Source organism: Melopsittacus undulatus, chromosome Z (assembly GCF_012275295.1).
Source record: "Melopsittacus undulatus isolate bMelUnd1 chromosome Z, bMelUnd1.mat.Z, whole genome shotgun sequence".
NCBI classification, from domain to species: domain Eukaryota; kingdom Metazoa; phylum Chordata; class Aves; order Psittaciformes; family Psittaculidae; genus Melopsittacus; species Melopsittacus undulatus.
Genome location: NC_047557.1, coordinates 82,607,929 through 82,617,935, shown reverse-complemented (window position 1 = coordinate 82,617,935; position 10,007 = coordinate 82,607,929). Strand labels below are relative to the sequence as shown.

The following is a 10,007-nucleotide window of genomic DNA, read 5'->3' as shown; positions in this document are numbered from 1 at the left end:
CGCGCAGGAGAGCAGCAGGGGGAGGCAGCAGGGCCAGACCGGAGCGAGGCAGCACGGCGCGGCCCGGGGTGGGGTGGGGTGGGGCGGGGCGGGGCCGGCCCGGGGACGGCGGGCTCGGGGCCCGCACGGAGCGCGCCGAGGCCCGGGTCCGGTGCCGGCGGCTGCAGCCTGGGCCGGCCCCGTGCGCCGCGCGGCCAACCCGGAAAACGCGCCTTCGAGAGAGGTCTGCACGACCGTCCGGCACAGCGCCCCCCGGCGGCCCGGAGGTCCAGCCCGCCCAGCCGCCCGCCGTCACACCCGCTGTCGCGCCGCGGCAGCCGTCACTCACCGGTCAGGACCCATGCACCCCTCCTGTCACCCCCGCTCATCCCCTATGAGACTCCTCCGGTCCCCACCACGGCACCGTCACTCCTGCCCCGGCCAGACCACCTCATCCTCTCCGCACTTTGCTCAGCCGCTCGTCGCCTCCTGTCACCTCCAGGGTAGGACCTGGGGCACAGGGTGGGGGACAGACACCATGTTCCTCTGGAGATGCTGCACAGAGCCACAGGGTGAGTTGAGGCTGCTCCAAACCCTGACCCTGCAGGGCCACCTAGAGCCGGCACCCTGCACCGTGTCATGGGATCACAGAACCCCAAAATGGTTTGGGTTGGAAGGGACCTCAAAGCTCATCCAGTTCCAACCTCCTGCCACAGGCAGGGACACCTTCCACTAGACCAGGTTGCTCCAAGCCCCATCCAGCCTGGCCTTGAACACTGTCAGGGATGGAGCAGCCACAGCTTCTCTGGGCAACCTGTGCCAGGGCCTCAGCACCCTCACAGGGAAGAACTTGTGCTTAAGAGCTCATCTCAATCTCCCCTCTGTCAGGTTAAAGCCATTCCCCCTTGTCCTGTCCCTGCAGACCCTTGTCCAAAGCTCCTCTCCAGCTGTTTTTGTCTGTACAGAAAGATCCAGCTGTTGGTCAGTCTGATTCCCAGGGCAAAGTAAAGGAAAATACAGTTTTGGCCATTAAAACCACCTGGAACAGCTGGACAGAGCTATAAACATCTTAAAACCTGCACCCCACTTCCTGCAGCTGCAAAACCTCTGGCACAACATTGCGGGACCCTCCAGTTATGCCATCCCTGCCCATCATCCCACCGTGGGTCACTCAGGTGCCTCCCCTCATCCCACCGAATGGTGAAATACCAGCTGTCTCAGGTTGGAGCATTACAGACTCCGCACCTATGCAGAGACCTGAGTTTATAATTACTGTTGTCTTACTCAGGCACCTCACACTAGCAACTGCTTTTAACACAGCTTTTTATTCATGACCCCATGTCATGAATTAAACCCCATGTTAAGCCCCATGAAACCCCATGTTAAGCTTTTTCATGGGACCCCCATCCCACCCTGCGTACAAAGAGGACCTCCAGGCTGTGTCACATATGTGCTATCCTCTTCCTCCTCATCTCAAAATTCTTGATTTCTGGCATGGAGTTGTGTATGTTACAAAGATCCTTCAATGAGGGGTGTTCATCCCTGCACAAAACAAGGCTGGGAAGCATCCCATGGTTCCTTCCATGGACTGGATGTCGTTATGATTCAAAATGTGTTTTACAATTGACTTTTGACATCTTCTGGCCAGAAATAGGACCGTCATTGCCAGAACATTGATTTTTCTCCTCTATATAGAATTAGGTTGACTTGCATCCCTCACCCCACAAAAGCTGTGGAGATGCATGATGGGCCACATCATCAGCTTGCGGGGGAAGAAGTGCACATCTAAAAAGGCCTGCCGCCCATCATTGTTGGTCCTGAGCAACCAGCACAGGGAAGTCCAAGACACATTACTGGGCCATGGCCTGGATCCAGCAACAGGGACACTTAGAAATGATACTCCACACCCTCCCAAAGCTCCTAAAATTAGACATGCTGTGGGGGCAGCTGCCTTCAGGACTGGTGCTGCTGTTCCCCCTGGTTTTACAGCCAGATCATGATAAAGCAGAGTCTGTAAGAACACTGCAGCATCCACAGCAAAAAAAACCCGCACAGAGGTGCAGATGCACCCCGAGTGTGAGCTGGAGGTTCTCAGTGTGGCCTGTGCCTTCCCAGAGCAGGGCTGCTTTGGTGGCTTTCCCTTTCCAAAGGGAAGCTGGCCCGTGTGGGGACCAGCAGTGAGATGCTCTGGAGATCCCAGCCCCAGGAGCGGGTGACAATTCCATGGACCTGAATGTCAACATGTTGCTCATACACACAGCTCAGATGGTGCCTCTGCACTTCCCTCAGTTGGAATAGCCATGCAGCTTTCTGCCTCCTGTTTGGTGATTACAGCCTGACCTTCAGGGTGGGGATCATCACCTGGCCCATACACACAGCTATGAGTTTAGGATTTTGTTTGTTTTGATTTTTTTCCTGGCTGGAGAGAACCTGATCTGCCTGGAAAAACAAGGCAATTTTTTATTATTTCATTATTTACTTTGAATGCGGTGAGGCCCTGGCACAGGTTGCCCAGAGAAGCTTTGGATGCCCCATCCCTGGCACTCTTCAAGGCCGGCTTAGATAGGGCCTGGAGCAACCTGGTTTGATAGAAGGTGTCCCTGCCCATGACAGGGGGTTGGAACTGGGTGAGCTTTAAGGTCCCTTCCAACCCAAATCAGTCTGTGATTCCACAATTCTATGTTGCTGCCTTCTGCAGGGGATGAGTGGTGCTGCAGAGCTCCCTTGGGAGCTGTGCTCCTGCACCAGCAGCTGAGACCAAGCTGGAAGAGTAGAGGGACGGCTTTGGAGGTGGCTGGGAGCTGCCACTGTGCCTGCTGATGCTGTTCTCATGTTCCAGATGAAGCTGCAGGATGTCATGGAAACATACATGTCTCTGATGAAAGACAACTCCTAGAGGAAGGAGCTGCTGGACAAAATTGAGAGACACTGCTCTCATGGAGGAGGTGAGACAGCAATCTGGGAGGCCCTGAGACTTCACCTAGGAGGATTCTTCTGAGGTATTTTTGGTGGTATGGTGGATACTGATGTCCATTTGAGGCCCAGCAATGAGCCATGTGCCTCTCTGGGTCTGAGCAAGTCCCGGGGCTCCTGCTGTGCTTGTGAGCATGGGCAGGTTTCCAAAATAGGCCATGTTGTGGATTTTGATCCTGGCTTCACAGGGACTGCCACTGGCTTCTTCAAATTCTTCAAATTCTGTTTCCTCGAACTTTTCATCAGCAGTGTTGTCCCCAGGGAGCAGTAGCACTGCTGTCACACCAGCCTGGGGACACATTGCCTGGCAGAGATGTGGCAGGTATAACCATCCTGATGGAGTCCTGACAAAGCCCTGACAAATGAGGAAGTTGGGTCCTGAGCCCACAGGGGTTATGTGACTAATTCTGATATACTAGGGTATAAATGGAGTTCTAGCAGAGAGCTGTTTGGAGTCATTCCTCATAAAAGTAGCAGGTCTGCAGTCAGGGATGCTGTCCAAGGGAACTCCTTGAGATTGAGAGCTGTCCCTTTTTAGGTGAGGGATTGCACATTTTGGATCATTGGCCATAAAGTTTAAGAATCAGCAATGCAGTGGTGAATCCATGTGACTTCCTGAAGCAGCGGTTGATGTTGGTGGAGCTTTAATTGAGTTTGTGCAATAAATGTCGTTTAGCCTCAATTTACTGGTTGCATGACAGGGGGAATCACAGCTTTGCACAGCAGGTTCAATGGGATCCCTAGCAATTCTGCCTGGCAGGGATGAAGGCACTGGAGATGCATTCCACTGCTCCTCTGCAGGGCCAGGAGGTTAACTTATCCTACCTGCGAGTCTGCTTCCTGCAGGACTGGCCACAAGCTGGCAGAGGGTCTATTCCCCAGCATCGCCTTGCCCTCTGTCCCTGCTCCTCCAGGAGCAAGGAGCCAAAGCTGAGAGTGTGGCAACTGTGGAAGCAGCTCTCAGACTAAAGCATCACCCCTATTCTGAGCTATGTGCAGAAGGAGATGGCAGTTTCTGAGCTGAAAACAGCCTCAAGGCCTGGGAGAGGAAGGTGGCACTTGCTGAGGCTGGGCTAGGTGTGCAGGAGCCTGAACGTGTGCCAGCTGTGTGCTGGGTGCTGGTGGAGCAACGTCTGTGCCTGCCCACCCAGGGCACCAGCATGCTCACTCCAGACCTGCAGGCAGCCGTGCAGGAGTCCCAACACTGTGGTTTCACCGGTGCTGGCAGAGCTGGAGGCTCTTCCTATTTATGGAGCAGTGATCGCTCTCTGCCCCGAGGTTGGAGGCTGAATTTCAATGACTGAGCTCAGGGGACAAGCCAAGGCAAGGACACAGCTTGTAGTTTGTCAGGAAGCACCGTTGGGCTGTTGCTGTGCTAAAACCTGATGTGTATTAGGAGAAGGGGACATATGGCATCCCAGTAATTTCAGGTCTGCATAGGCAACCTGCACCAGGGTCTTTTCCAGTTCCCCAACAGCTCCACAGTGCTTGTAGTCCTCTTTGATGACCTCAGACATTTCTTACTCACTTCTATCTTGACTCCTCCCTGATAAGGACAGGCTGGCCAAGATGCAATCATGATTGCATGGTGAAGTTGCAAGAATGTCTTTGACTCTTCTACTGGCTCAATTCCTGCAGCCTGGGAGTAGATGGAAAGATAACACAAAGGAGCACAGTCAAAGCCTGCAGGTAGCAGGACATGTCTGTATCTTTGCCCCATGTGCACAGCAGTGTGGGGAGAAAAGTGGAGGGGTTGCATGGGATGAATAGTGAGGTCCTGTTCCTTGATACCCTGTAGTCCTCAAGTGGAAATGGCTTAGCTGTGGCTGGGACAGGGAAAGCTTTGGGCTTGTGCCAGCCCAGCACTCAGCACCCTAGCACACTAAACTGCAATGCATAGGGCTTGTGTGGTCCTGCCTTTCTCAGAGGTTAGAACTGTGTGGATTTGGGCTTGACCCAGTGCTCTGAGCTCAGAAACAGGGGTCTGGCTGAAGGGCAGCAGGTTGTCTTTGCATAACCAGATTCTCTCACACACAGCTGCTCCCCTTGGCCAGGAGAACCAGGCTCTGGCTTGTATGCAGCAGTGCCAAGTCTTGCCAGCCTTATGAGCTGGAGAACAGCAGGGCTCAGGGGGCTAAGGAACAAACCTGTGGTTGTCCCTGGGCTAAGCATAAGGCTTCTGGCACCTGTCAGGCACAGCACGTCCAACACCACTCTGTCATGCAAAGAGCTGTAGGTTTCTCCACAGTGCTGCTGCTTGGGGTCTCCAGGCTTCCTGTGGCATTCAGGGGAGTTCTCAGCATGCCACAGCAATCACCCATCTCAGAGAGGAGCAGGAAGATGGAGGAGCATCCAGTACAGCAGCTCAGCCCAGGCTACATATAGCTTTCTTCACAACATACCACTGCTGTCTGAACATAAGATCTTTTCATTTCCCCCCTTGTAGATGTCCCTGCAAAGCTACTGCAGAGCATAGAACCACATCAAGAGGCCTGGTAATGAGCACTATGCCTATCTGATGCTGCAAGTTGGGCAGAAGAAGCTGCAGAAGCCAAGCCTGTAGGGAAGTTTGCTGTCAAGTGGCTGAATGTAGCACCCTGCAAGCTGCGATGATATGAAACCACTTCTGCATTAAATAATAAAGAGACCTGTAGCTGTGTTGTGAGACCATCTCACAATAGAGGGAAGATCATCTATTGTGAGACCAATCTCACAGAGGGGAGATTGAGATGAGCTCTTAGGCACAAGTTCTTCCCTGTGAGGGTGCTGAGGCCCTGGCACAGGTTGCCCAGAGAAGCTGTGGCTGCCCCATCTCTGGCAGTGTTCAAGGCCTGGTTGGATGGGGTTTGGAGCAACCTGGTCTAGTGGAAGGTGTCCCTGCCCATGGCAGGAGGTTGGAACTGGATGAGCTTTGAGGTCCCTTCCAACCCAAACCAGTCTGGGATTCTATAATGCTCTGGTGATCAAATCTGACGTGTTCACAGGAATTGTCCTTTCTCTCTGGGCAAGTCCTGGTAATAGCTTAATGTGGGAGGAACCAGAAGGGATATTCTGGGAGACATGGGAGTGCAACATCTCCAGCTCTGTATTGGCCACAGAAGAGAGCAAAGCAGCGTGAGCATATAGGGCAAATAATTTCAACATGACCTATATGAACCAACCAGACCTTCTGATCACAAAAGGATATTTCATTTACCTAAGGAAACAACAAGATGGGAGCTGTTACCCCTTTCCCACACAGCTGGAGCAAGTATAAGTGTCTTTTGGACTTTTGTCCCCAAGCCCAGCTCTCTGTTGTGAAGCATGTCTCTTCAGTCCCCTCCTTGGCATTTTGTGCTTCTTTCATGTTTTCAGGTCACAACACTCCCCTTGCTGCCAGACTTAGCACAAAGGTCCTGATTGGCCAGGTGCCCAACAGGAACAATGCACCTTATCTTTGCCGAGGAACACTGAGATAAAACAGCTTTTGACCACTGATGCCTTCAAGTCTTACAGGATCATTCACTGGTGGTTCAAATCCTGCCTTGGAGACAAAGGAAGGCAGAAAGCAGAGGGCAACTAGGTTTGGGGCAGGTCAGATGACAAAGTCTCCAAGCTGAGTCCTTCTAGTCGTAGTAGTCCTGGTATACATGATGTCCTGGAAGTACAGCAGAACCTTTAGCAGAGGGCAAGGCTGATTCCACACAAGAATGTCACTGTAGCTATCAAAAAGCCATTTCCATAGGCAGAACAGTGGGATCTGTCAGGAAAACCGAACAGCAGTTAACAGGAAAAGTCTGATCAGTCAGTAATGCCATTCTCTACGGGATGTGCATGCCCTCAACTGGAGGACAGATCCATACTGAATTAACTTCTCTATTGTAAGGATGATGACTTCATTTATTTCTAAAGGGTGCCCTTGCCAAAGGGCTCTGTGCTTGTATGCTTCATAATAAAACAATTTAAAACCCTGCTAATGCTGAATCTTACCAGGCTAGCACAGGAAGGAGCAAGAAAGGGTCTTTTCCCTTCCCACAGAGCCAAGAGCTGCCAAGTTTACAGACACCATGGGAATGGAAAAAGTTTTAAATTATTTTTAAAGGTTGGAAGAGATTGAATGGGAAGGATTACAGATGGCCACAGGTTTTGCACTCAGAAATCACTGCTGTTTGATCATTACACTGACAAAATCTGCCTTCTGACAATGCTCAAAAGCTTTCAAAGTAGTGGCAGGCTCACTGTGGATCATGTGGCTTAGTTCACTCTCATTGTACTGGTTACAAACCCCTTCCAGCTCTGGTCTCACTTGCTGAGACTGGAAGTCCAGGTATAAATGTCTCTGACCTGTGTTTTCTCACCATCTCTAGATGTTCAGCAAAGCCTCCAAAGCCTCAGGAGTTACCTTCCTGATGGATATACAAACAAGGAATGCTGGATGCTTGGCTGGCTTTTGTGACAGAAATGAAGGATGCTCTTCATGACACAGTAGGAATTACACTGAATCCAGAATACGCCTTGCCTGGTTTATCTGTGTTGGAAAATCAGAATTGACAGTTTTAACTGCCAGCCTAAAGCTACAGTCTTTTTTAAAATACCATTAATATAATAGCAGCAAGAGCTCTGTCATCAGTGCCCTGATGGATTTCTGTTTGCCGGCACATTCTGCATTTTAATGCAGATCTTCCCATACCTGAAAAAGCAGAGCAGTAAACATCCCAAATGGAACATATTCAGTGAGATGGCAGTTAATGGAAGAGACAGGATCAAGAGCCTGATATGCACTGTTCTGTGTGTTTATGTCTTGTACTGGCTCTGTACAACAGCAGGTGAGGTATAGTTGAATGAGAATGAAGGACCTAAAACTAGTGTGACTTAGTTGACTAGTTTACTTCACAGTGGTGAGAAACTTAATGGAATTCAAAAGGGAATTCCTGACTGAATTACCCCTCTTTTAGTTTAAAACCATTTCCCCTTATCCTATCACACTGGGAATACTTGAGATTCACAGCTTCTGCCAGGCCAGCAGTCTATGGCACCATTCCCACCAGCCAGGACCTCTGTCCTAATTATGATTTTCCCAGTTTTGTTCATCTGTTTTCCTGAAGGTCCCATCCCTTTGGTCTGAACAGCAAGGATCAGGAGCATGCAAAGAGAAGTCTCCTTAACACTCCAGTCCCCGCCTTGGACTGGAGCACCCCTGGCTTCCCAGAGCTTCCCCAGAGCAATAGCTGGAATTCACAAAGCAATGTTCTTGATTTGAGTGGTAGTGTAATCTGTGCTACAAATTCTTCTCTCCTAGGAGGAGACACAGTGCAGACCAATGGCTTTTCCAGTTTCTGCCTTCATCCCTGCCTACATCCAGCTATCCTGCCTTATCTATGTGAGGATACAAAAGCACCCTAAAATTTTCTTGTGTGGGAACTGGGCTGTTCTGCCATCTGCAAAGCTGCAGGACACCTGAAAACACTGACCTGAAATCCTGACATGCAATAGTTGACACTGCAGAACAGGGTCATAATGACCTGGGACAGGAAGCTGGCCTGGGCCAAGATGCAGCACAGAGATACTTTTATGAATAACTCTGCCCACGGGGTATTGGACGCTTCACAGTGGGAGGCAAACCCTGGCACAGCCTATCCACATTTGTGGAATTACCACAGTGCCACTTGCCTCCAACCACACTTACCTTTTACCCGACCCCACTCTCTTTCCCAGACACTGTTTCCAAGGTCGTGGGAAACTAAAAATTCTCTTCAAAGGTCAGCTAAAGGTCTCTCCTCTAATCATTGAATTTTCTGGCTTAATCCAAAGCTTACTTTGAACCCCAGCTAACAGACTGTCAGCATGGGCAGAAGGTCAAGAACTGCAAGTACTCAAGCTACTAATGCAGTGGGGACCTGGCCATTAATACAAGTGTGCTGCCATGCTAATCTAATCAGTTTGTAAAGCTTGAGTGTTATTTTGCAATGTGACTCTCCTCACTAGAGCTCAGATCAGTATTTCAAACCGTTTGCTATCTGACTCACAACCTCAAACCTTATTCCTTTGGTCTATCTGCTGGTGTGGGCACAAGACATGAAGCTTAGTTTGGGATCTGTAAGCAACTTGAGCAAATCTCAAAATCTTGGCTCCTTAACATAAACCTATGAGCTTATGTGAAGGAGAGGGCATGGCTATTGCCAGGACGACGGCTGCTGTGACTTACCCTGCAGAAACACACGGGGAAAAGGAATTTAGCCACTTGTCATAACCATGCTGTAGTAAGGGCTTGTAGACGTGTCTGTTTACAGAGCACAGAAAGATGGGAGGAAGCTTGATAAATTGTTCCCAGTGCTCTGCTAGTCATTAACATGAGGAGAAGGACTTGGGGGTGCTGGTGGATGAAAGACTGGACATGAGCAGGCAATGTTAACGGGTTCAAACTGAAACAGGGGAAGTTCAGGTTGGATATAAGTAAGAAGTTCTTTACTGTTAGGGTGGTGAGGCACTGGAATAGGCTGCCCAAAGAACATCAGGATTAATCTTACAAAGCAAGCTAATGCAGTTTGTACCAATCAGCCCAGCAAAGCTGAAGGAGTCACTCCAGATGCACACACAGATGTGTGAGGGAAGCATCTTCCACAGCAGCTGAGGTGACTGGTGGAAACAGCTTATTTCTACAACCATCACTGAGTGATGGAGCTGGGGAGGATGCTGCTCTGAACTGCTGCCTGCAGTGGAGTCTAAACCTTCATACACTGCCCAGACCTGGGTGCTTCAATACAGGATCTGTTTTAACACATCCTTTGTATCTTTTACTCTGCATACATCAGAGGAGGAAGACTTAAAAAAATGGGCTTCTCATGTCAGGGTCTCTGTCCATACTGAGGGCACTGAAAACATGAACTTGCTTCTGATCTTCAGGAGTGCTGAATACTTATTTGATGCCATGGAAATATCTGAGGCCATTTACTTGGCTTCAATGTATCAGACTCATGAACCTGATTTTATGAACTGCATAGGGAAGTTCAGCAAACCTCTTACCCCACAAGATTAACACAAGGGTGCTCTACAAAATGCTTGTGACTTTGTAGGGC

The 10,007-nt window shown here is 50.2% G+C and overlaps 1 long non-coding RNA gene across 1 annotated transcript; it reads left to right on the top strand.

Moving 5' to 3' along the window:
• Nucleotides 1-300: 300 nt before the first annotated feature.
• On the top strand, nucleotides 301-5,557 carry LOC115947031 (uncharacterized). The gene is made up of 3 exons (XR_004081018.2): nucleotides 301-551; nucleotides 2,819-2,924; nucleotides 5,399-5,557. It is a non-coding gene; the product is annotated as an uncharacterized lncRNA (long non-coding RNA).
• Nucleotides 5,558-10,007: the final 4,450 nt, after the last annotated feature.